General features: G+C 38.7%; 1 protein-coding gene across 4 annotated transcripts in view; it reads right to left on the bottom strand.

Annotated features, from left to right (window-relative positions):
• ACSL4 (acyl-CoA synthetase long chain family member 4) overlaps window positions 1–23,794 on the bottom strand; it is an 89,738-nt gene extending 65,944 nt beyond the window's left edge. For all 4 annotated transcript variants that reach the window (XM_016193094.2, XM_060182519.1, XM_007534368.3 and 1 more), the window contains exon 1: window positions 23,595–23,794. The gene's annotated coding sequence lies outside the window, so the exon portion shown is untranslated. The remainder of the gene's footprint in view (window positions 1–23,594) is intronic.
• Between the last annotated feature and the right edge of the window lie 3,267 nt (window positions 23,795–27,061).

The following is a 27,061-nucleotide window of genomic DNA, read 5'->3' as shown; positions in this document are numbered from 1 at the left end:
AGAACAAAAAGAGGCTTTTAAGCCACTGTGCTCCAACTCAGGGATTAAAATAATATTGAAACAACTGTCAATTTCCACAACTGTGAAGCCTTTAATTACCTTACTTAGACACAAGTCAATCCAGGCAAGAGTGATCAGTAATTAGAAAAGTACTAAGAGAGGGACTTCATAACATATACTATATTGAATGGTTACACCAACAAGAAGAAATATTGGAGAAATGAACCACCAACAAGATCTGTGTACACATATGTTCTTAGCAGCACAATTTGTAATAGCCAAAACCTGGAAACAACTCAGGTGTCCAACAACAGATGAGTGGCTGAGCAAGCTGTAGTATATATACATAATGGAGTACTACTCAGCTATTAAAAAAAGTGACTTTACCGTTTTCAACCTATCTTGGATGGACCTTGAAAAAAATCATGCTAAGTAAAATAATTCAGAAACAGAAGGATGAATATAGGATGATCTCACTCTCTGGCAGAAGTTGAAAAACAAGATCAGAGGAGAAAACAGAAGTACAACCTGAACTGGAATTGGCATATTACACCAAAGTAAAAGACTGGGGTGGGTGGAGGGGAGGATAGAGGTCCAAAAAGGATGACAGAGGACCCTGTGGGGGTTGTATTGTTATATGGAAAACTGGGAAATGTTATGCATGTACAAACTATTATATTTACTATCAAATGTAAAACATTAATTCCCCAATAAAGAAAATTAAAAAAAAAAACTAATGCCTCAGGCTCTGTCCCAGGTCCAGTCCCTTGCATCACCATAAGCCAGAGCTGAGCAGTGCTCTGGTTAAAAAGTAATAAATAATATGTTTATTTTTTATTTATTTAATGGATAGAGACAGAGAAAAAGGAGGGATAGAGAGGGAGAGGCACCTGCAGCACTGCTTCACTGCACATGAAGCTTCCTCCCTGCAGGTGGGGACCAGATGCTTGGATCAGGGTCTTTCTGTATAGTAAAGTGTGCATTCTACCAAGTGCACCACTACCTGGCCCCAAGTATATATTTTAAAGTTAAATTTGTACATATATTAAAATCATATTTATTTTAGTGTATTTTATATTTCTATCGCTTTTATTGTAATGGCAAAGTAGAATTTTATTGAACTGCACTGATTACAAGTAAAATTCTGTTGGTGATTTGTATCAAGCCATTCGTCAAAGACTAGAGATTCTTTAAAAGGCTAGGAAAAATAAGAGACTTACATTTTATTATAATTGACAGACCCACTGACATACTTCGATCATGTTTCTACCATATTAGTAATAAAGCTTTGTTCTGCCAAGAAAAAAAAAGAAGTTGTATTTAAGCTCAATCAAATAAAATAACTAATAATAAAAGCAAAAATAATTTGTAAAAAAAAAAAAGAAGTTGTAGGATATTGGCCCTTACTCCCAGAGGTGGAAATATGTTAGGGGAAGATGTCTAGAGGACTCTGAAATACAATTTCATCAGGAAGGACACAGAGAAGAAAGGAAGAAAGGAAAGACATTCAAAAATAGTAATAGTTTTAGGTGTGACTTAGGATGAAAGAGAAGGCAGGACCATAGGGAAAAAAATGGGCAAAAAGATAAATGATAGACAAACAGACAGACAGATAGACAATGATAGATAGATTAGACAGATAGATAGATAATAGAAAGATAGATGCTAGTAAGTAGACAGACAGTTATAGAGATAATTGTCAAAAGGGAGGAGGTTAAAAGTGGATTGGGGACCCAGTGTCCAGTGGAAGAGCAAGATGGTACTCTGAAGATGGTGAGATGTGCAGGCACAAATTTTGAGATGTGAAATCACCCCTGTGACAACAATTCTATAAAACAACATTTCCTCAATGAAAATAATGTAATAATTAGAAAACAGAGAACCATCCTTCTTACTTAGTACCCACTTTTGCAATACCACATTTAGGCTATTCAAAATTCCCTGCCTTAGCATAAGCTTTGTCCTGACTACAGAATTTGCTTTCTCTTTACTTATAATGGTCAGTACCTCCAGGTGCAACTGCTCTATGAACTCTGTACTGTAAGAGGCTCTGGCCTAGCATGTGGGTTTCCCAAAGCCTTTCATGGTGCTCACACTGTATTTGTGGTTTATTCATATACTTCACCTACTAGGTTTTAGGGCAAAAAAAATAGCCCATATCTGTGACCTTGGTAGAACCACAGCAGGTTCCAATTGAGGGAATCGGGACATAGAACTCTGCTGGTAGGGACAATATGGAACTGTACATGTTATCTTATAATCTTGCAAACCAATACTAAATCACTAATAAGAGATAATAAAATTTAAAAAATAGAATGTGTTTACAGTTTAATTAAGTTTATAAGTAAAAGAAAGAATATTGTCAGGTTAACTTAAGCAATGCACAAGGACCTGGGTGACTCCAGTACCCAGCACAGAATACATATGCAATATTAAATCCATTCTTTACTGCCACCAGGGTTATGCCTAAACAATGAATTCACTGCTACTGGCAGCCACTTTTCCCTTCGTTTTATTTCATAGGACAGAGAGAAATGGAGATTGGAGGAGGACGTAGCAAAGGATAAAGAAAGACATCAGTAGTACTGTTTCATGACTCTTAAAGTCCCCCCCCCCCCACAGGTGGAAACTAGGGGTTTGAATTTGTATCCTTAAGCATGGTAAAATTTATGCTCAACTCAATGCACCACCATCTAGCACCCTGCATCAGTAAATACTTATTAAACATGTCTTGAATTAATGCAGAGTAAAATAGTAACTCCCACTAAGAACGGAACACAAGTCAGGCGGTAGTGCAGTGGGTTAAGTGCACATGGCACAAAGTGCAAGGACCAGGGTAAGGATCCCAATTCCAGGCCCTCACTCCCCACCTGCAGGGGAATCACTTCACAAGTGGTGAAGCAGGTCTGCAGGTGCCTATCTTCTCTCTCCCTCTCTGTCTTTCCCTCCTCTCTCCATTTCTCTCTGTCCTATCCAACAACGACTATAATAATAACTACAATAATAAAACAAGGGCAACAAAAGGGAATAAACAAATAAATAGTTTTTTTAAAGAATGGAACACAAAGAACTATTTTGGAGTTAAATTTTTACATCAGAGATAACAAGTGTCCTCCACTCATATATTGAGAAGGCTCAAGTTCATTATAAGAAATGCCACATTGGGGCTAGGTGGCACACCTGGTTAAGCGCATGTGTTACAATGCACAAGGACCTGGGTTTGAGCCCTTGGTTCCCACCTGCAGGGGGAAAGCTTTTTAAGTGGTGAAGCAGGGCTGCAGGTGTCTCTCTGTCTCTCTCTCTATCACCCCCTTCCCTCTTGATTTCTGGCTGTCTCTATCCAATAAATAAAGATAATAAAAATAAAAATAAATAAAAAAGAAGTGCCATATAATAAGTACAAATTTTATACCCATTTTGGGTAGGACTCATGATGTCATAAGTAGAGCCAAAAAGTCTTGCTAGTCAGTGTGTTTACATATATATTTACTTCATGTCTCGTATCCATAGCCTCTATTTAAGAAATGACATCCCAGTAAAATTATATGGCTAGCATATCTCCTTGAATATTATCTGCTGGGCCAAAGGAAACCATAAGTGCCATTAACATAGGTGGGGAGAAGAAAAGGTAAGCGAAGCTATGAACACTAAAGGACACCGAAGAATGAGTGAAAAGTGAACGTGTTTGATAGTGTGGATAATGGTAGCGTAATATCAGCTGCTTGTCTATACGGTTCCACTGGGTGGCACCAGTAACCATGGCTAGTCAAGAAAGACTTAAAACCAGAGCTTGAGCCTCCAGGTTATCTTAAAGAACTTGGGCTGATGTTCACAAGTTTTGGTTCTTCTGTTTTCTTTTTACCAAAGCACTGCTTGATTCTGGCTCATAGTGATTTGGGGGATTGAACCTGGGACCTCTGGTGTCTCAGGTATGAAAGCCATTTCCATAACCGATATGCTATCTTCCCTACCCTCAGAAGTCTGTTTTCAACATACCAATAGACTGGTACAACTTGCTGAAATTCTCTATACATGTTCAAAATACCAGGATAGGTATTAAGGATGCTGTGGTTACCATATAGGCTTGACGGGTGTGTCTGTCTATGTCATTGTTTGAGTAGATATTACAGAGTCCATTCTAAATACTAAGGTTCATAATAGAGTGAGATACTTGGAATTATCAGGAAAGGGTTGAGAATAACATTGAAAATTTCTCAACCTCTAAAACTTCTGGTAGTTAAAATATGTTACATACTAATATAGCAATATCTGCACATACTGACATTGCAACTTCACATGGTTGGACTAATACACACCTAAATATTTAGAATCACTGGTTATTGAACCACTGTTACAGTTTTTCTGGGTATGGGAAGCTTGGGAGTTTGCCAAAATATCAAAATATCTAAGAATAGAGAATGGGGCCTTGATATAGCTCACTTGGATACTGTGCTACTCTGTCAGTTGTGCACTTCAGGTTTGAATTCGGCCTTCATGGCACTAAAGGAAACTTCAGTGCTGTGGTCTCTTTCACTCTTTCTGCCTGTCTCTCTAGTTCTATCTTTAAAAAATAAGGATAGCCCACCAGTGTATCCTGGAGCTCTGGGAGTGGGTGGGAGGGATGGGTCACAGACTTTTGGTGGTGGGAATGGTGTTTATGTACACTCCTAGCAAAATGTAGACATATAAATCACTAGTTAATTAATTTGAGAGGGGGAAAATCAATTGTATGTCTCAAAGTTTTTCAAAACACAACTGAATCTTTTTAATCTATAGGCTGTGTATTTGATATGCGGACTCTCTCAAAAGCCTAGACCAAGTAGATCAGAAGCATCCAATAGCACAGCTATATACAAGATACTGGGTACTGTACAGCAAACCATAACAAAAGGACTTTTCAAAGTTAACCCAATTACCAAATAATGTGATGATAACATTAACTATCGATTGTCTTTTGGAACCCTAAGACAGCAGGAACCTCACATCTCCACTATAGAGCCCCTCCTTCCCCCAGTCCTGGAACCCTTGGATAGGGCCCACTTTCCCGTATGCCTCTCCCAATCCATATCAAATAATATTGTATCCACCGATCACAACCTAACCAACGCAACGATTGCCACCTCAACATGCTTCACTTCATACTGTGTCCAGGGACTTCACATGTGGAATGACAACCCTTCAGATTCATTACTCGGGTGAGACCTTTCCTTTCATAGTATACTCTAATTTCATCTCAGGTGGTTCACTTTCTAACAAAGTCCCAAAACCTAGATATACACCAGTTTCTGTGAGAGAGAGCATATCTTCACACGTATCTATAAACTACTGCAAAATATATATCTGAAAGCAGAAGTACACTAGAGTTTGCAGTGAGTACCCCCCTAACACTACCTCTCCACTATTCCAAGCTTTGGGTCCATGATTGCTCAACAATTTGTTTGGCTTCGTATGTTAACTCTCTTTTCAGTCACCAGGTTCCAGATGCCACCAGGATGCTGGCCAGGCTTCCCTGGATTGAAGACCCCACCAATGTGTCCTGGAGCTCAGCTTCCCCAGAGACCCACCCTACTAGGGAAAGAGAGAGGCAGGCTGGGAGTATGGACCGACCAGTCAACGCCCATGTTCAGCGGGGAAGCAATTACAGAAGCCAGACCTTCTACCTTCTGCAACCCACAATGACCCTGGGTCCATGCTCCCAGAGGGATGGAGAATGGGAAAGCTATCAGCGGAGGGGGTGGGATATGGCGATTGGGTGGTGGGAATTGTGTGGAGCTGTACCCCTCCTACCCTATGGTTTTGTTAATTAATCCTTTCTTAAATAAATAAAAAAACAGAATCATTAAATAAAGGCTTACAATATAAATACAAAAAAATAAGGATAGGTAGTATTTTAAGATGTAATTGCATTAACAAAGCAGATATGAGATGATGGTTACAAAAATGTAAATGGTGATATTAATTGGAGGAAGGACATTATAAAGTAATAAGAAAGTACATTTTATAATGTATCCTTTAGGGTAATACATTTGTTGTATCATCTTCTATTTCTTTTAACAATGTCTTATAGCTTTCCTTGAAAAAGTCCTTTATATCCTTTATTACATTTATTCCTAGGTATTTCATCTTTTTGGATTCAGTTGTAAATGGGATAGCTTCCTTCAATCTCATTACATCTGGCCCATCTTTTGCATATAGAAATGCCACAGACTTGTTCAAAAAGTTATGTGGAACTTTTAAAAGCCACGAATAGCAAAAGCACTCCTAAGGAAAAAGGAAAAAAATGGAGACATCAAAATACCCTACCTTAGGCTATACTACAAAGCAGTAGTAGTTAAAACAGTGTGGTATTGGAACAAAAGTAGTCATATGAACCAATGGAACAGGATAGAATCCAGAACTCAATTCATACATATATAAGTACTTCATATATGACAAAAGGGTCAAATCTGCTCAATGGGGAAAAGACGGTCTCTTTAACAAGCAGCATTGGCAGAACTGGACAAACACATGCAGAAAAATGAGATTAGACCACCAACTAACACCATAAATTAAAATTAGCTAAAAATGGATCAGAGATCTAGATATTAAACTTGAAAGTATAAAATGCATAGAAAAACATACCAGTGAACCATTTCATGAAATTAACACTAAAGACATATTTGGAGACTTCACTCCATTGGCAACAGAAACAAAAACAAGATTAAACAAATGGGACTATATCAAATTAAATACCTTCTACACTTCAAAAGAAAACTCCCTAAGAATAAACAGGAAACCTAATGACTGGAAGAACATATTCACACGCTATACTACAGACAAGCGGTTGATATCAAATATCTATAAAGAACTCATACAGCTCAACAAAAAGAAAAAAGAATAACCCAATAAAAAACTGGGCAGAAGATATGAGTGGTCAGTTCTCTAAAGAAGAGATATGCTCTAATTCACTCATCACCAGAGAAATGCAAATTAAAACCACACTGAGATGCTACCTCATAGTTGTGAGAATGGCCTTCCTCAACAAAACTGGAGAGGTAAAGTGTTGGAAAGGATGTAGAGAGACAGAAACTCTGTTACTGCTGATGGGAATGCAAACTGGTACAACCACTATGGAGAACAGTATGGAGAATGCTTAAACAAAAACAGATGGAAATGCTTTATGATCCTGCAATTCTACTCTTAGGCATTTATCTAAGAGATAATAGCACTAATATGAAGGGATATATATAACCTCATGTTCATAGCTGCACTATTCACAATAGACAAAATTTGGAATCAACCAAAATGTCCTTTGAGAGATGACTGGATAAAAAAAGTTATGGGACATATAATACACTCAATGGAGTACTATTCAGCAATAAAAAAGACAAATTTATATCCTTTGGGATAAAATGGATGGAACTCAAGAATATTATGCTCAGTGAAGTAAGCAAGGAAGTAAAGGAAAACCACAGGATGGTTTCACTTACATATGGAATTTAGAGAACTGAACACACACAACTGAAACAAACAAAATAAATACAACCTATATAGACTGTGGATAACTACAGTGGTTACCTAGGGGTGGGAGGCAAAACTTTCGGTGGTGGAAAAGTATGAAATTATATTCCTATTGAATAATTCATGACATATCAGAGGGGAAACAGATATAATACTTCAAGTTCTTTAACTGCCTAGCCCATAGCGCTAAGTACAAACCTTTGATTTGGCGTAAAACATAGAAAGGGGGCTGGGCGGTAGCACCCCTGGTTAAGTGCACATAGTACAAAGTGCAAGGACATGGGTTTGGGCCTCCAGCTCCCCATCTGTACAAGCACTGAAGCAGGTATGCAGATGTCTATCTTTCTCTCCTTCTCTATCTCCGTCTCCCTTCTCAATTTCTCTCTGTCCTATCTAATAAAACAGAAGAAAAAGAAAAACAGAAAAAACACCATAACTTTTCCAGTAGCCTAATAGTTCACTTGGAATAGTGTGTTCCTTTGCCATGTACAGGACCCAGACTCAAATCCTGCCCCCACTGCACTGAAGGATATTTTGGTGCTGTGGTCTATTTTACTCTATGTCTGCCCCTCTGTGTGTGTTTTTTAAATATAAGGATAGGAAATAGATTAAAATATGTCCCCACTACACTGAAAGAAAGTTCAGTGCTGTGGTGCCTCTTTCACTGTTACTGCCTCTCTTGTTCTTTCTACCTAAAAAAATAAAATAAAATAAAATAAGCATGTATGGTAATGCTGAATCTTGAGAGGCTTTTTTTTTTTTGCCTTTGATACAAAACTAGGGAATTCCAAATAAATGCACATTTTAAACTAAGAGTATCATTCCAATGTTATGTTATGTGAAATGTTGACATTAAGGTAGAATTGACAGAGACATAGCATAGTGGTTATACAGAAAGACCTGCATGCTTGAAGTACCAAAGATTCTATATTCAAACCCCAGATGTGAGAATTTAGCAGTGCTATGAAAAAAAAGAAAGAAAGAAAAAATGAAATGTGTAATTGTTGAGGACTATGCCTATCTCTGGATGACATTTAAAAATTTTCTATCAATCTGAAATCATACCAAAATAAACATTTATTTTTAAAATAAGCAATGATATTGCATCTAAAAAAATTAGAGGAACCAGTTCTGGTTTAAAAATCCCTACATATAAACAGGAATATGTTGACATAAATCTCCTCTGGTAGTAAGTCACTGTGCCTCTGAGCATGACAAGAAATTATAAAGACAATTACATAATATGGTCCCTCCATAATGTAAAAGTGGTATAACCCTTTTGGGCCTAGCTAGAGTCAGTAAAATTGAAACTAACTGGTAAAAGGACTGGGGAGATAGCACAATGATTATGCAAAAAGATTTTCATGCCTGAGGCACCACTGGTCCTAAATTCAATTCCAGCACCACTATAAGCCAGAATTGAACAGTGTCCTTGTTAAAAAGAAAAGAGAAAAAGAAAGAAAACAATTGGTTAATACTCTATTTTCCTTGGTTTTGTAGATATGTCTGCTGAAGGCTGTCTAACCACAGTATGATGACATTTTGACTTGAGAGAAGGAATGAATCAAAACTACAGCCAGTAATACACTTTTTGAAAATATTCATTTTTGAACATAAAGCATGACCTATACTCATAGAGATTACTATATACTTAACTGTGGATTACAAGCACTGATGGGCAGTAGACCAACATAGAGTTAGACTAGGAAAGGAAGGTCATAAACATGATGCAACCTATTCCATATAACAATATCCCAAGTAGGCAACTACATTTTTTTAAAGTTGATAACAATAAATACCCTCTACTTGCCTAAAAGCAGATCTTTTTAAAACATCCTTTAAATACTGGAGTAAGAAAAAGCAAGAAACGCCCATGTACAAATGTGAGGTTGTGAGTAGGACTGAAGAACCATGTAGGGCTAAAAAACACAGAAAAATGAAAGCATCTCAGATCGATTTCATCTGCAGACTATTAACCAGCAGATGTTAAAGCTGCCTTTTGCTTATAATGCCACTCCAACAAGTATAGCATTTGACATAATTAGTTACATTGTTGACATATCAAACAGAAGTTTCTTTACCTGAAGGTTTCACTGTTTAAGTATTTTAAATGTCTCAGTATAAGAAAATTTTGCATAGAATGGAATCCAAATTGAGAATTTTCACAAGTGTTGATAATTCCTATTTACAACAGATACTATCCATTTAACTATATTTAATTTCTTCTATATCAGCAATGTAACATAAAACATTCTTTTTGCAGTCATTTCTGTAAATACGTAATCTAAAATATGTTCTCTTTAAAAACAGTCTATCATTTAACCCTCCTTGAAGCACTTGCAAGCAATGTGAACGGCTATAAAAGGCAATTTTATTTTTCATGCATATGTGGAAACCTGCTTACTTTTTTTTAAATATAGAAACAGAGAGGGTCAGGGGAGAGAGAACACAGTATAGAAGCTTCCTTCAGTGTGCTGGGGGCTCGGCTCAAACATGAGTTACATACATAGCAAAGCAACACCCTAGCCAATTGAGCTATTTCACCCACCAAACTTACTTTTCTTCAAGAACAAAAACTAAGGTCAACACAAAGGATGGTTCTGAAAGCAGATCATTCTGTTAATTGTCCATACTGAACTCTGATGGTTATGTGACAGTGTCTTACAAGCTAAATATTTTTAGTAAGAACAGGCTATTATTAGAATGATTTCAATACTCCATTGAATGTTTTCTGGGAATACTATTACTGAAAGTAGAAGAGAAAAGCACTGAGGTTCAGCTTCTGGTGCCAAGTTCAGAAAATGTCCTAATCTTTCAGCATCAATAAAGCAGTACAGATAGAAGCAAGGGGAAAAAAATTAAAGGTCCAGCAATAGCAGGACATGGCCCCAGACCTGGCCTAGTAGCAAGCTCAACACAAATTCAAAAATGTCTGGGTCATTCCACAGTACAATTGTATGCAATCCAAATATATTACCCTGAAACTCTGAAATTTCATTGGTTTACTTTAACACAGAGGAAGAGGTCATCAGGACAGAATTTCTAACAACTACTCTCAATACAAAAGAAATATTTTCTCATGCTTTCATAACATATTTCTTTCTATTCTCTAGAAGAAAACAGAAAAACAAAATGGCCTTAGTTATATTCACTATATACACAATTAGATAAATAAACTCTACATTGAACATTATTTCAACCCAATTTATCTGCTTCCAAATGAGTTGCTTAGATCTCATTAAAGTCACATATAAATGTTGTAAATCAATAATCCCGTTTTTAAAAAGACAGTTTTGCAGAATTTTACTGGAGACTGACAGCCAAATCAACTACTGCTGGTCTTCTCAGTACATTCTTAAGGAACCCCACAGGAACCTCACAAGCTACAACTTATGTTATTAAAATATGTCTCACAGTACTACACTCAAGGACTCACACAAGGAACTGGGTTCAAGCCCCTGACCCCCCACTTGCAGCAGGAGTGTTTCACGAGTGTAAGCAAGTCTACAGGTGTCTATCTTTTTCTCTCTCTTTCTATCTCTCCTTCCTCTTTCAATTTCTCTGTCCTACCGAGAAAAAAAAAAAAAAAGGAAAAAATGGCCACCAGGAGAGGTGGATTCATAGTGTTGGCACCGAGTCCCAGCAAGTGAAGGCAAAAATAAATAAATAAATAAATATATGCATGCATACACACATACATACATGTGCATGACCCAGGTTCAAGCCTCTCCCCCCCCACATCTATCCCCACACTATTAAGGGGAGCTTTGGTGCTGTGGTCTCTTTCATTCTTTGTCTCTATTTAAAAGAAATATGTCAGGGGTCGGGCAGTAGCGCTGCTGGTTAAGCGCATGTGGCGCAAAGCGCAAGGACCGGTGCAAGGATCCCTGTTCGAGCCCCTGGCTCCCCACCTGCAGGGGAGTTGCTTCACAGGCGGTGAAGCAGGTCTGCAGGTGTTTATCTTTCTCTCCCCGTCTCTGTCTTCCCCTCCTCTCTCCATTTCTCTGTCCTATCCAACAACGAACGACATCAACAACAACAATAATAACCACAACAAGGCTACAACAAGGGCAACAAAAGAGGGGAAAAAATGGCCTCCAGGAGCAGTGGCTTCATGGTGCAGGCACTGAGCCCCAGCAATAACCCTGGAGGCGAAAGAAAGAAAGGAAGGAAAGAAGGAAGGAAGGAAGGAAGGAAGGAAGGAAGGAAGGAAGGAAGGAAGGAAGGAAGGAAGGAAGAAATATGTCTCTGAGCAGTAATGTAGTTGAGATGTTTTTTGCTCTTCAAACCTTAAGCTACACTCTGACTAGAGACTACAGGTCCACTACCACCTCTTTTTTTCCTTTGGTAATACTCTAGTATCTACTATACCTCCTCTTTCCTGCTGGCAGTGCCCTAAACAACAATTCTTCTATCAAAGTTGGACAGGGAGTTTGTCAAGAGGCTTCTTCCCAGCTGAAAACAATTAAAAACAAGCTCATAAAGTAAAAATCTCTCTCCCTGTGAGTTTTTTTAAAGCTATATTTGGGGGAAGGGGGTTTGAGAGGTATCAGCTGCCTAAAAATTGTCTTAGGACCAAATATCCCATTTTACCAAATGCTAACATTGCAATCTGGCCAATCACTCCACACTAACATGTCAAGTAACCAAAGAAAAATGACATACAGTTAGGGTACCACTGAGGTAAAACAGGCATTGGAGAAATATCTGAGAACCAGAACACTCTGCTCTCAAAGGCCACAGATGTAAGTTTATAGAGTACATATTGCTTCCAGCAGCTCCAGGGTAATCAGGGAGATACCAGAGCTGGTACAAATATTATTTTTTAATCCCACTGATGCAGTCATGCATCACATACCAATAGTTCTGTCACCAGTGGCCAGAATATTCAGCAGTGATCCCTATATATAATCTACATGTGGAGCAGGTGGAATCATCTAGGTTTATGCAAGGACACACTGAGATGTATGTACAACAATGAAATTGCCTAAGTATGAATTCCTCATAGCATACCCCTATCAGTAAGTGACATGACTGTACTTTGTACTCCCTCATTCAGTGCTACCCACCCAGTCTCAAAAGAAATGCTGTAAAAATGAGGCTGGGAAACTCCAAAACATGAATAAAGGAGATAGGGGTTTTCATTTCAGTTATTTCAAAATATCTTTTTTAAAAACCAGAGCACTGCTCAGCTCTGGCTTATGGTGGTGCAGGGGATTGAACCTGGGACTTTGGAGCTCCGGGCACAAGAGTCTCTTTGCATAACCATTATGCTATCTACCCCACCCTTCAAACTGTAATTTAAAGGATATCACATATAACTAAGTCCATTGTGGGGAGAGCTGCTAAAGGTCATTACCCTACAATTTAATCACTCTCTATCTCCCCTTTACCTCTTGATTTCTTTCTTACTCTATCCAATAGAAATAAATAAAACATTTTTAAAGCTTCAACTTAAATAACAAGTGCATAGTTGAATTCAAAATTGAATGAGATGAACATTGAAAACTTAAATTTATTTCCTTATTTGCTTTTTGGTAGCCATGACATTTTTAAGACAATAGTTTGTCCTAAAAATAGTTATTTGAACTAGAACACTACTATACTTATAGAGCAGTGCATTGTTCTTTTCCCACCAGATGCCTTTTTCCACTTATTCATATTTACAGATCTGTTTTTTTTTTCAGTTATCTTTATTTATTGGATACAGCCAGGCAGAAAATCTCAAGGGAAGAAGGAGGGAGAGACAGAGACACACTTACAGCATTGCTTCATCACGTATGAAGCTTCCTCCCTGTAGGTAAGGGACAGGGGGCTTGAACCCAGTTATTTGTGCACTCAATCACATGTGCCACCAAGGGGTCCCTTATAGATGTCTACAGCAAAGGCTGACACGTTAAAGGGAGCAAGTTACAAACATAAGCACAGTAAAAATCCGTTTTTCCTTTAATTTTTAATTTATAAATAGTAAGAATCCACTTTTGTCTAACGAAAGATTTATTTGCACATATGTAGTTACTGTTATACACATTCATTCTCAGACACATAGTAAGGTTTTTTTTTGACATTTTTAAAAGATTTAACTTATTTATTTGTTTATTTAAGAGAGCACAGAGAATCAGAGCATCACTCTGGCACATGTCCAGAATCCAACTCAGTTCCTCCTGCTCAAAAGTCCAGTGCTCTAGTCACTGTGACCTCCCAGGCCACGATTTTGTGTTTCTTAGTTAATTGGAATCATAGTATAGTTCTATGATATCATCCACTTTCTTCATACTCTTCTCCTACCTGTAGCATACTTTGGAACTTCACTGTCAGTTTATATAGGTCTAACTAAGTGCTTTTTATCCTTCAAATCCCTGTGGTATTCCACACAGTATAGCATATGATTATTTAAATGATTCCCTTACTGGTGGACATTCAGGTTACTGCTAGGCTTTCACTGTTACGATCAGATGCACTGCAGTAAAATTATATTGATATCATTATATATATGCATATTATTTCCCTAGAAAAGTTTGCTAACAGAATTGCTGGGTCAAAATCTAAATACAATTAAAATGAGAGGATTTTAGGGAGTTGGGCGGTAGTGCAGTGGGTTAAGTGCATGTGGCGCAAACCACAGGACTCGCATAAGGTTCCCGGTTCCAGCCCCGGCTCCCCGCCCGCAGGGGAGTCGCTTCACAGGCGGTGAAGCAGGTCTGCAGGTGTCTAGCTTTCTCTCCCCCTCTGTCTTCCCCTCCTCTCTCCATTTCTCTCTGTCCTAACAACGACAACATCAATAACAACAACAACAATAACTACTACAACAATAAAAAACAGCAAGGGCAACAAAAGGGAAAATAAATACAAAAAAAATTTTTAAATGAGAGGATTTTGGTGCTATATATCAAAAAGTTATTCAGTCTGCAATCTAACAATGTGACAATGCTCATTCCATTGCTAAAACTATTTTTAGTTTTGTCTACATACTTGGTAAAAAAATTTAATTTCCCTAATTACTAGAGTACATTTGACCTTTTATTCTTTATTTGTCATTTTAATTTATTTTTCTGGGAAATGCCAGTTCCTAAACTTCTGTGACATTTTCTAGTGTGCATAGTTTCACTGAGGTGCGGAATCTCTATGTATTTTGGCTATTATATAGCGGAAACCTTTTTACAGTGATATTTGAAACAGTATAATAATTCAAAAGGTCACTCAAGGTGAACAATCATAAAAATATGCACACATCAAACATTTTATTTTATCTTATTTCATTTATTTCATTTTATCAGAAGGAAAAGTACACTCATCTATCAAACTTTTGATATCAGGCCAAGGGGCCAAGCAAGATGCAAGACCTTTTTCTTTTTCCTTTCCTTTTTTTTTCTTTTTTGTCATTGCTGGGGTTTCACCACTCTGAGCTGAGCAGAAAGAAAAAGACAGACAGAGGACGTAAGGTAAGATAAAACAGCACAGCAGATTCCTCCAGTTTCTAGAACCTGGGTTGTGTTCATGAAAAAGCATACACTCTATCCAAGTGAGCTATTTTGCTGGCCCAAGTCAAGACTTTTTCTTAATGCCAGATTAGATCCAATGTAAATGTAAACTGAATTAATAGAAAACACAGAACTTTAAAATGCTGAGAAACCCCTGGAAATGCAGTATGAGTGAAGAAACAGATTTTTATATTTACTTTATACAAATCTGTTTCTTTTTTTTCCAAATATTTGTTTCATCGGCCTATTCACACCTAAGTGAACAGTAATAACTATTTCATGAACTCTTTCAAAAACAACCAAAATAGATGTTTTGGTTATAATGAAGCTAATGTAAATACAGCCCAGGTTCAATAATTATCCTAGGCACTGAATTCTTTCTTTTTGTTATTTATCTTTCTGCCTTCCATAAGTTTTTACATGCTTTGATTTAAAAAATGCATCCTTAACTTATTTACTGTCCAATGGGGAGAGGGCAGGGATGCAGTTGTTTGCCAAAGTATAGCTGGTTGTCCTAAATCAACATCCACTTTCAACATCACCCCTGGGGCATTTAAAAGAACCCAAGTCTGGACTTCTAAAAGGAAGCTGTACAAACAAAACAATAAATCCACTGTTTAAGCTCAGCTTGACAGGCTGTAACTACCACATAAAGATCATATAGCACCTTGGGGAGTGGGAGCAACCTGTCGTGCCTGACTCTCTTATCACAATGCCTCACGATAGGAACTCAGAGGACATCAAGACAGCTTTAGAACTCCTATTGAATTCCACTAGTTTCCAAACCTGTAATTTTTTTTCTTTTTTTTTTGCCTTCAGGGTTATTGCCGGGGCTTGGTGCCTGTACCATGAATTCACTGCTCCTGGAGGCCTTCCCCCCTTTATTTTGTTACCCTGGTTGGTTTTACCATTGTGTGGTTATCATTGTTATTGATGTCGTTGTTGTTACAAACCTATAAATTTGTGTGCACATTTATACTAAGATAATCCCCAATCTTACATAGGACAACAGTAAGATCAACCTTCCAACTCTGTGCTTTCCTCAATGTTGCTCCTACACCACTGTGCCTCCTGGACTTAGTTTAAAAAAAAAAAGAATACACTCTTCTATACAGTCAGGCATTGCTTAAAGTCAGGATATGTTGTTCTCAGAAACCCTTCATTGCTTCGTCATTGTATGAACATGATAAGAATATAAGCACACAAATCCATAACATGTAGCCTACTGCACAGCCAAGCCATACATGGGACCAACATCATACATGTGCTTCATTTATCAAAATCATTGTGATATGCCACATGTCTACATCCTGTGGAAATATAACTAAAAAGGTACTAAAGGTGAGAGAAAATTGTTAAATTTCCTTTATATCAGAGATTAAATAATTTATAAGGTTCCTTACTTGGCGGCAACATTTTCCTATAGAGAACTCAATGATCAACAGGCTTCTGAAGCATAACTTCTGTTTCCACTTTGATATTGTATTTAGAATGCAGATCCAGAAATTGCATAAAATGAATGGATATGGCTGTATGCCAAATGAAGTTTATTTACAAAAATAGGTAGTGGGTCCTGGAGCTCCGCTTCCCCAGAGCCCCACCCTTCTAGGGAAAGAGAGAGGCAGGCTGGGAGTATGGATTGATCAGTCAACGCCCATGTTCAGCGAGGAAGTAATTACAGAAGCCAGACCTTCCACCTTCTGCATCCCACAATGACCTTGGGTCCAGACTACTCCCAGAGGGATAAAGAATAGGAAAGCTATAAGGGGAGGGGATGGGAGGGGATCAGGGGAGGGGATGGGATACAGAGTTCTGGTGGTAGGAATTGTGTGGAGTTTTACCCCTCTTATCCTATGGTTTTGTTAATGTCACTTTTTTAATATAAATTTAAAAAATAGGTAGTGGGCAGGATTTTGACCACTGGCGGTATTTTACAGGTCCTGGCCTTATACCAGTAATTGATTGCTTTCAAAGAGGAATTCACTGGCCCCATTGTACATTTCTTTAAGCAAATATAGTTACAGTGAAGGACAAATGATAATCTCAGTACCACCTTACAGAAATGAATACTTTCAAAGTTAATCTATAAGTGCTTCTTATACTTTAACATACACTTCTCCCAAAAAACCAAAAGTACAAGTAACTGGAAGGTTAATGTTTATTTTACAAGATAATTAAAGTGAATATTACGTAACAACCATAAAGTAAAAGCACAGTCTAGACAAATTCAACAGTCTGTTACACAGGATAACTAGAATCAATAGTGAATTAAAAAAAAAAACCTTACTGAATACAGACTGGGTCATGATTTGTAACTTGACTACTCAAGATCCAGAAGCAGACTTTCAAAATACATTTAAATGAGAATATAAATTTTATCCTCCACATTACCAGAAAATCTGATAGTAAAAAAGAAAATGACACCATTTTGCCTTTTTTTTTTTTAATTTAGAAAGTGAAACCAAGAAGCTCGTAGGCACACCCTGTGGCCACTTAATTTAAAAATAATATTTTTGTAGCCACGGAAGTAGTGCAGCACACACTATGTACATCCATTGCAAGCATAAAGCCCCAGGTTCAATTCTCTAGCACATGTGAAAGAGGAGTATCCTGGTGTCTGCTTGCCTCTCTTTGTAACTTTTTCATGAGCATTCATGCCACTGAAGAGGAGAAATGGGAAATAAGCACATGAAAATATGTTCACTATCATTCACAACTGGGTGAATGCAAATCAAAACTATGACATAATATTGCTACATATCTATCAGATTACTAAAATAAAAAGAACCAATTATGGCAAGTTTGAGGATCAATCATATATTGTTGGTGAGCATGTAAAATGGTAAACAAGTCTGGAGAAATAGCTCAGCAGCTCCTTCTAAAACAAACCATATAACTGCAATATAAAGAAGAATTGCACTCTTGGGCATCTATTCCAGAGAAATAGAATTTTAAAAAAATGTTATTAATGGGAGTCTGGCTGTAGTACAGTGGGTTAAGCACAGGTGGCGAAAAGCTCAAGTACTGGTGAAAGGATCCCGGTTCGAGCTCTGGCTCCCCACATGCAGGGGAGTCACTTCACAAGCGGTGAAGCAGGTCTGCAGGTGTCTATCTATCTCTCCCCCTCCTCTCTCCATTTCTCTCTGTCCTATCCAACAACGACAACAGTAATAACTACAACAATAAAACAACAAGGGCAACAAAAGGGAATAAATAAAATAAAATGTTATTAGTGATTTAATAATGTTTAATAAAACTGTCAGATAACAGGGGTACAATTCCACACAGTTCCCAACACTAGAGTTCTGTTTCCCATCCCAAGAAATAGAAACTTGTGTCCATACTAAAACCAGTAAACAATTGCTCACAGGAGTTTTATTCATAATAGATTTTTAAAAATCAAACTGGAAACAGTCAAATGTTAGTTAACAGGTGAATGGTTAAACACACTGTAGGAAATCCCTATTAGAGACTAAGATTCAGCAATGAAAAGAATGCTGATACTAGATCTCAATTTTTTTCAAACAAGGTTTATTACGTCACAGGTTATTTAGGTACAGCTAAATAGTCAAAGGAGCAAAGACCGGCTAGTCATGATGGCAGGGAGCCATGAGTCTTTTATTTATTATTGGGTAGAGACAGAAATTGAGATGGGAAGGGAGAGATAGCAAGGAAGAGAGACAGAGAGACACCTGCAGTCCTGCTTCACCACTCGTGAAGCTTTCCCCCTGCAGCTGGGGACCAGGGGCTTGAACCTGGACCCTTGTGCGTTGTAATGTGCGCCTTAACTAGACGTACCACCACCTGACCCCTCAAACTTATTTTAAATACATATTTAATTTTTTTAGAGAAAAGGTGAGAGGGAAGGGGGAGCCAGAGAAGGAAAGAGAAAGTGATACACCTGCAACATTATTTCCCTGCCTGTGAAGCTTGCTCCCTTGCAGGTGGGGACTGAGGAGCTTGAACTTGGGTTCTTGAGCATGGTAACATATGTACTCTATTGTGTGTGCTACCACCTCATTCCTGAAAAAGTTGAATATTGTATGATTCCATTTATATAGCATTCCTGATATGAAACAATTATAGGCAAATGTCTCAGTGGGGAGAGCACAAGATTTGCCTGTGTGAGCACTGGGTTCAGTTTCAAGAAACACATATGCCAGTGAGGCACTCTGGTGTCTATCTATTTCCCTGTCTCCCTGTCTCTCATTAATTAATTAACCTTTAAAAAATATCTGTGGGGCCAAACGGTGGCATACCTGGTTGAGCGCACATGTTACAGTGTGCAATGACCCAGGTTCGAGCCCCTGGTCCCCACCTGCAGGGGGAAACCTTCACAAGTGGTGAAGCAGTGCTGCAGGTCTATCTATCTCTATCTCTCTCTCATCCCCTTCCCTCTCAATTTCTGACTGTCTCTATCCAACAGATAAAGATTAAAAAAATTTTTTTAAAGATTAAAAAAAAGAGAGAAAATATATATATATATATCTGTAGTTACCAGAGATCAGGGAAAAAGATAGCTGTGGCTATAAAAAGGAGACACAAGGGATACTTCTTGTGTATGAACTGTGATGGCAGTTACATGAATTTACCATGTGATAACACAGCATAAGCAAAAAACATGCAAATGAGTTCATGCAAAACTGATGATATCTGAATCAGAAGGGTAGAGTATCTCTATTTCAACTCTTTTTTTAATTGCCACCAGGGTTAATACTGGGGTTCTGTGCCAGCACTACGAATCTACCACTTCTGGCATCCATTTTTCCTTTTTTTTTTTCTTTTTCCTATTTTCTAATTAGATAAGACAGAGAGAAATTGAGAGAGGATGGGGAGATAGAGAGGGAGAGAGAAAGATAAACCCCTGCAAACCTGCTTCACCAATTGTGAATCAAAGTCCCTGCAAGTGGTGCACAGGCACTAGAACATGGGTCCTTGGCTTAGTAGCATGTGCACTTAAGCAGGAGCGCCACCACCTGGCCCCCTAGTTCAACTTTTTTTATGCAAAACTACAGTTATGGAAGATGTTGCTATCAGGGAAATTTAGATAAAGGGAATTATTTCTTGCAATGATATACTAATTTGCAACTATCTCAAAATAAGCAGAAAAAGTATACAGGCATGGAAAAATAAAGGGTTTGCTTTTGTAAAACTCCCAGCAACGGAAAGTTGAGGAAGGAAAAACTCATTTTAAATGAAAAAGCAAGAAGAATCCACATGCTACAATTAATATAATCATCTTCTCCCCTGTGGAGCCTAAGCGTCCCCAGGATTTTGTTTATGTCCCTAAGGAAGGGAAAATGTTTAAAAGGACTAGCAAGAAGAGAATCCACGTACTATAATTAATACAAACATCTCCTCCTCCCCTGTGGATTCTAAATGTCCCCAGGATTTTGTTTATGTTCCAAATGAGTACCACTGTTTTTAATAAAAATAAATGCTGGGCAGGGGTAGATAGCATAATGGTTACACAAAGAGATTCTCATGCCTGAGGCTCCAAAGTCCCAGGTTCAAGCCCCTGCACCACCATAGCCAGAGCTGAGCAGTGCTCTGGTGAAACAAATAAATAAATAAAAATAAATGCTTCATTTTTCTCTCCCCACCACTATCACCATCATCCTAAACACTAAAAAAAGTATAGGGATTGAGCCAGTCAGTGGTTCACCAAGCCCCAGCAATAACCCGGATGACAATTATAAATGAAGAAAAGGAAAAGGAGGAAAAGGAGAAGAAGAAGGTTAAGGAAAAGGAGATTTAGTATAGACATCTACTTATTAAGCATCATATCCCAGTGGCTTCGCATAAACTAAGTGACAAAGGAAGACATGACTCAAATAAACATAAATTAATGAATTAATGAAAATCTTGCATACTCTCAACTGGTGTACCACTGCCTGGCCTAATCCCTACTCTCTTAAATTTTCTAGTCAAATCTATCTAAAATTTTGGTAGAACAATGGTGGTTATCATTGTGGGGGACCCCCAAACCTTGGTTCTGAATACAGTGTAGAAATAAACTCCTGTAATCTCATAATTCTGTAAAACATTCTTAAATCATTAATAAAATTATTTTCTAAAGGCCATGTGTACACAATACCTAAGAAATTTCCCAAAGTTGCAGGTATTCTTAAGCATAGTATGCACAAACATCATTGCTACTAGTAGATGACTTTGTATAATGCTTAATTTTACAGATCTCACATACAGTACTATTTTCATAAGAATGAACTAAGAATTGTGGATAGACAGGTAGGTAGGTAGGTATATAGATAGATGGAAGGGAGGGAGGAAGAAAAGAAGGGAGGGAAAGAGAAATAAACTAGTATATGCAGGTCTTTTAGAAAACATTTTAAGTAACTGGTATAGCTAAGAACCTATGATACAAAGTTAATGAAAAAAACGATACATATAAAATCTACAGGGGCTAGGTGGTGCACCTGGTTAAGCACATGTTACAATGCACAAGGGCCGGGTTTCGAGTGTTCAAGCCTCAAGTCCCCACCTGCGGGGGGAAGTTTCATGAGAGGTGAAGCATGGCTGCAGGTGTATGTCTCTCCCTCTCCATCTCCTCCTCTCTCAATTTCTGGCTGTCTCTATTCAATAATAAATAAAGATAAAAAATGTAATAAAAAAGGTCTACATAGATAATTTAAATTGGGAAACTTTAAGCACCATACTACCAAGAATTTTCTAGACGCAAAAATGAAGGGGGGTAAAGTCTTACACAATTCACAAGAGTTATAACAGGAGCCTGAAACATCTCCAGAGGCCCAATTCATTTCTCTTCTCATTGAACTGAGCAAGCCTGCGTTTTCTGCTCCTACTCAAAATACTCAAACTGAAATATGAGTCATATTTAAATAAGTCTATCTTTTTAAAAAAAATAGCATTTATAGAGAAAAAATAAAAGCTCCAGGTGAAAAATGGCAGACACTACAAATCTATGGTGATGGAAAACATAAAAGCCACTCAATATATTCTCACCCCCACCAACAACAACCCCCATAACACATAGGAAGCATCTTTGGTCTTGTAAAAAAAATTAAACACTTTTAAAATGTAAAATAAATTGAATGCTATCATCAGGCTTTGTATTGTTACACTGAACCTTCCGGAGATTCATGAGTATCAACTTACTTCTTATATCAGAACAAGAAAATATTTTTTCTTTTGTGGTATAACTATAGTAACAGTCAAATGTTTTATCTTCTTCCTAAATGCCAGAGAAGTTGAAAATTCTAATAGGAGTCTTGCAAGTCTCTGGTGGCTACAGTTGAAAAGAGAAACTATTGTACAAACCAAGGAAGAGGCCTTACATTATTAACATCTTAATCCATATGTTCATTGGGGATACTGTAAATTAATCTCCACGTGCAGCCTTTGTGCAAAGGGCAGTCAGAACTACTTGTTTGAGACAGGGGGAAAAAAAGAAAAACTAAAGTGACAAGCAGTTACTGGGAAAGAGGGCTTTACACAGGTTAAATTTCCGTTATGCAGCAACATGTTACTAAGCAGAAATTCAGAGGTCCTAGAATCAAAACACTAAAAGGATCCTTATTTGCACATCCTCATTTTTACAGATGAGGAAACTGAGGCGTCGATTAAACCTTTAACCGATAAAGCAGCTGTCTTATTTGCTCAAGGGGATTCTTTTGAAAGCCTTTCTCCTTATTTTCCAGTTCACCAAGGTTTCTCGGAGGTAAGATTTGTGTGTGTGTGTTTTTTTTTTAAGATGAAAAGAGCAGAGAGAGCAAATCCATTTCAAGAGGGTGAAAATGAATTCTTCTGGAGGAGGAGATGTAGAAGTGAAGAGGAGAAATGACGTCTTAGATAAAATATGTAGCCGCTTGATGGGGGTTAGGCAGCAATGAATCATATTTGCCTCAATTTTTCTATGGGTTATAGACCACCACGGTTCCTTTTGCAAGGCACTCAAATGAGAGGAAGAGGAAGTGAATAAAGTGAAGGCTACATATACGGCACACACTGAGCAAGGGGATGCAGATAGAACAAGAAATAAGGGCACACTTCTGCTAAAATCCAGCTGTTTTCTAACAGACCTAAAGGTACGGAAGCTAAGATATCGGAAGCCAAGACATCCCTTTTATGAGCAGGGCGGATGCTTTTAGGGTCACAGAGACCACTAGTCCGAGAGCGACAAAGGGACAAAATGGAGCTAAGGTCTAGGGGCGCCCAAAAGGTCGTTTGGAGGTCTGGCAAACACCTGATGTGCTCCTCTATAGAGTCGTGGCAAAACACAGTCCCCAACCAGGAAGATGCTTCTTCCCGGAGGAGGTAGGAACTGGGAGGGACAAGTGGCAGATAGATACAGGCCAGGATCTAGAGGACCCCCGACTCCAGCAAAGGAAAAGACAGGACTCCCCCTCTTTCCCCCCCCCACCTCAATCTTCCCAGCCGTGGGGGACACTGGCGGGTGCATCACCCCAGAGTCCAGAAGCAAACCAGCTGCTTTCAGGAACGGGAAAGTCAGCTCAACCTCTCCTGGTCTCAGGTGTAGGACCATCATGATGCCGCTGGAGCCGGGATCCCAAGACCAACAGGATACAGGGCAGGGTTGCCGGGGCCGCAGACCCACTGGCAGAGGTTACTCACCGGAGTTGCAGCCCTCCGAGTCTTTGCGGCCCGCCGGTGCCTTGCACTCGGGAAGCCGGAGGAAAAAGACCGCGTGCCCGCTAGAGCTGGGACGAGAAGGGGCGCGACGCGGAGGCCTTAGAAAAAACTGCAGCGGCGCGCGCGCTCCCGGACCGCTGCGCGTTCCCGGAAGGAGGGCTTAGGCTGAGCGCGAGGCGCGAGCCCGGAAAAGACGCACCCGGAGGGGCGGGCGGAGCGGGGGAGCGCGGTGGTGCGGCTGAGTCGGCCGAATCGCCTGCAGCCGTGGTCTCGGCCCACCCACACGCCCGCCCCCACTAGCCTAGGACGTCAGCCGACAAGGCGGGGTCCAATAGGCTTCCAGCAGTAGAGGAGGGGGGCTGCGGGGGAACCGGGAGACTGAGGGTTCCCTAAGGGTTTTTGCCTCAGGTTAGAGCAGCTGCAGCGCTGCTGCAGGGCTGCCTTGCTTTGTCAGACTGTGTTTTCAAAAGGTCCTGGCTTCCATCTGATTACTGAGAGGTGAAGAATGGGCCCACGCCCGCACCTGTGCTGGCTTCCTAAGACTGTACCCTAGGAAGAAAGTTCACCTCGGGCCATCTTGTAGCTACTCTTTATAGATAATCATCTCTGGATTTCATATTACCATCCATTGATCGAGAAATCTTAATGCTCTTTGACTTAAAGACATCTGCTCTTCAGGCCAGAGTTGAAGTCTCCCTTTATCTGGTCCCTCATTGTCAAGACCCTGGCTCCCTCCTGGCTAGGAGATAGAAAGAAGATGCTGGGTTTTCACTCTGTGTTTTCCATTTCCATGATGGTGTGATGACAAGATACTCCTTAACTGATACGGAAAAGTCTCCTTAGCATTGTGACATCTTAATGACTCTGAGCATTGCTTATAAACTGGCTGCAAAAATATCATCCCTGAGAGTGTTAAGACATTGCTGTTAAAAATAAAATTCTGGCAAAGTGTCTCAGGACTTCAAAAGGGACAGACTGTAAACTGTCAAGAACATATCAATAAAAGTTATAAGTAATACTATTTTACCAGTCCCCTGGTGCATAATAGAACATTAGCTTCATCTTCCCCATAGTAAGGAACTTTTCATGTGAGTTTTTATTATCCGTTTCCCCATGGAATCTTCCTAATAGAATTTTCTAGAGGTGGCAAAATATGCATCATGCTTAGGCTACATTACAGTGGTTCCTAAACTTTAGTAAAGCATCCTTATCATTTGGAAGCTTGTTAAAATAGGGGTACCTGGAACTAACCCCCCTACACACACACACACACACACACACACACACACACACACACACACACACACACACTGTGAGTGGTGCTGACAAATTCATATTTTTAATAAGCAACCAGAGTAACACTATAGGTGGCTGAAGGCCCATAATTTGAGAGTATGGAACTATACCTTTTGTATGTTACTACTCTGAAATGAGATTACTCATCCAATTTCCTACAGGCTTACCCACTTACTTATGTCTATAAATACTGCCATGGTGGTCATGGAACTTCCTTTATTGAGACTGACCTAGAAAGTTCAGGACTTCAAACAACGAATTTAATTGCCATGTTTATTTTATGAGATTATGCAATACCAGAAATAAGTAATAATTTTTCAACTATGTAATTCACACTGTACAAAGTGCTGTCATCTGTAATAGGGTTAACACACACACACACACACACACACACACACACACACACACACACCACATTACAGGGGTGATCATTTCTGCCCACAACAAACTGTAGTGCTTAATTGTGGAACTACAACCAATGCAGCACACAACTTGGAGGGAGCATTTGTGTGAGTTCCCTTTATTACCACTTGTCTCCAACCCTTATAGTTGGGTTATTTCTTCTCAGCACTGAATCCTCACCTTAAGATATTCCAACTTTACAAGTTGTAATAGAGAGCAAAGAGCCTGAAGCTATCATTTCATTTGTTTGGAAGCACAACACCAAAGCACTATGTATATGCATCTAAATACATATATATTTATTCAATATGAACTTACTTGATTTTAAAGATTTTTATCACTTAAACTATGCATTAATGCTAACAGTTCTAACTACTCCTACCATACCTTAACATTTTTCTCCACACTTAACTATGTAAATACAAATATGCAGATAAATACATGTAGATTTATTCAACCAAGGAGTTAACTAATTTTTCAAGATTTTTATCACCTAAGCTATTCTTTAATGCTGACAGCTCTAACTACTCTTACCTTTTCCTCTACACTGAACCACACTCATAATGTAGAGAAATGAACTACATATCCAAAACACAAACTAGGTATATCCACACCGCATATAGCTTTTTTTCCCTTCCATTTTGTTCCTTCTTTCCTTCCTTCCTTCCTTCCTTCCTTCCTTCCTTCCTTCCTTCCTTCCTTCCTTCCCCCATCTCTCTCTCTCTCTTTCGTTCTCTCTCTCTCTCTCTCTCTCTCTCTCTCTTTCTTTCTCTCTTTCCCCCTTTTTCTTGTTCACTATTTCAGGGTTAAAACAAACCCTGTTTACTTTCTTGTCACCAGAAACCCTCCAGAACTACTACTTTGGAGCAAAACATTACCCCAGCCAGCTGCCTGACATTTCAGAAAGAACATTTGCACCATTGTTTATTAGGAAGACAGGGAATTATTATCCCTGCTTTACAGATGGAATAACAGATGCAGGTTGTGACTTGTCCAGTCATGCAAGCAACTAGTAGCAGAGAGCCTAGATTTTTCTACCACATTTCTTATGACTCCTACACTAAGTGGCTACTACCATTTTCAGACTTCCTGACAGTAAGTTTTGCCCAGCACATTCTATAATTTTGAAACATAAAAAGATATATGAGGAGAAATAGGAAGCTGTACAGTGTGACAGACAGATTCAACAACATAAAAAGTAATATATATATATATATATATATATATATATATATATATATCACAGATAAACAAGAAAAAAAACCTATAGATACAGGAAGAATTAAACAGGTTGAAGCCAAGCAGAATTTAACAGGCCAGCTCTGTTAGCAGGATCTGGTATTTAGGCCATGCCCATTTTACTCTCTTGTAACAAGACTCTGAAACAGATAGCCAGGCTGCTCTTGGCATTAGTTATTTATGGAAGGGCAGAAAACAACTGTTCTTCAATGGCCTTATAATAAACCCTCACATTTTAAACATACTTTATAGATCTGTGAAAGAATGTTTTCCTCCTCTACAAGATGTTATAGTATTTGCATAGATAAACTTGGTTTTATCACTAGCAGAATCTTACTTATTTTCAGACCCAATAGCCAGATTAAATATTGAGTTCACTGATGTGTCTGAAACAACTGATGAAATAAAAAACTGGTACAACAGATGATCTCACTGTGGACATAAATAATAGCCCAGGGTACTTCTTTCAAAAATGTGCAAAGGCATAGAAGCTAGGTGTTAATGACATCTAT

Source organism: Erinaceus europaeus, chromosome X (assembly GCF_950295315.1).
Source record: "Erinaceus europaeus chromosome X, mEriEur2.1, whole genome shotgun sequence".
NCBI lineage: Eukaryota > Metazoa > Chordata > Mammalia > Eulipotyphla > Erinaceidae > Erinaceus > Erinaceus europaeus.
The sequence above is the reverse complement of the archived record's forward strand: the minus strand, read 5'-3'. Positions and strand labels throughout refer to the sequence as shown.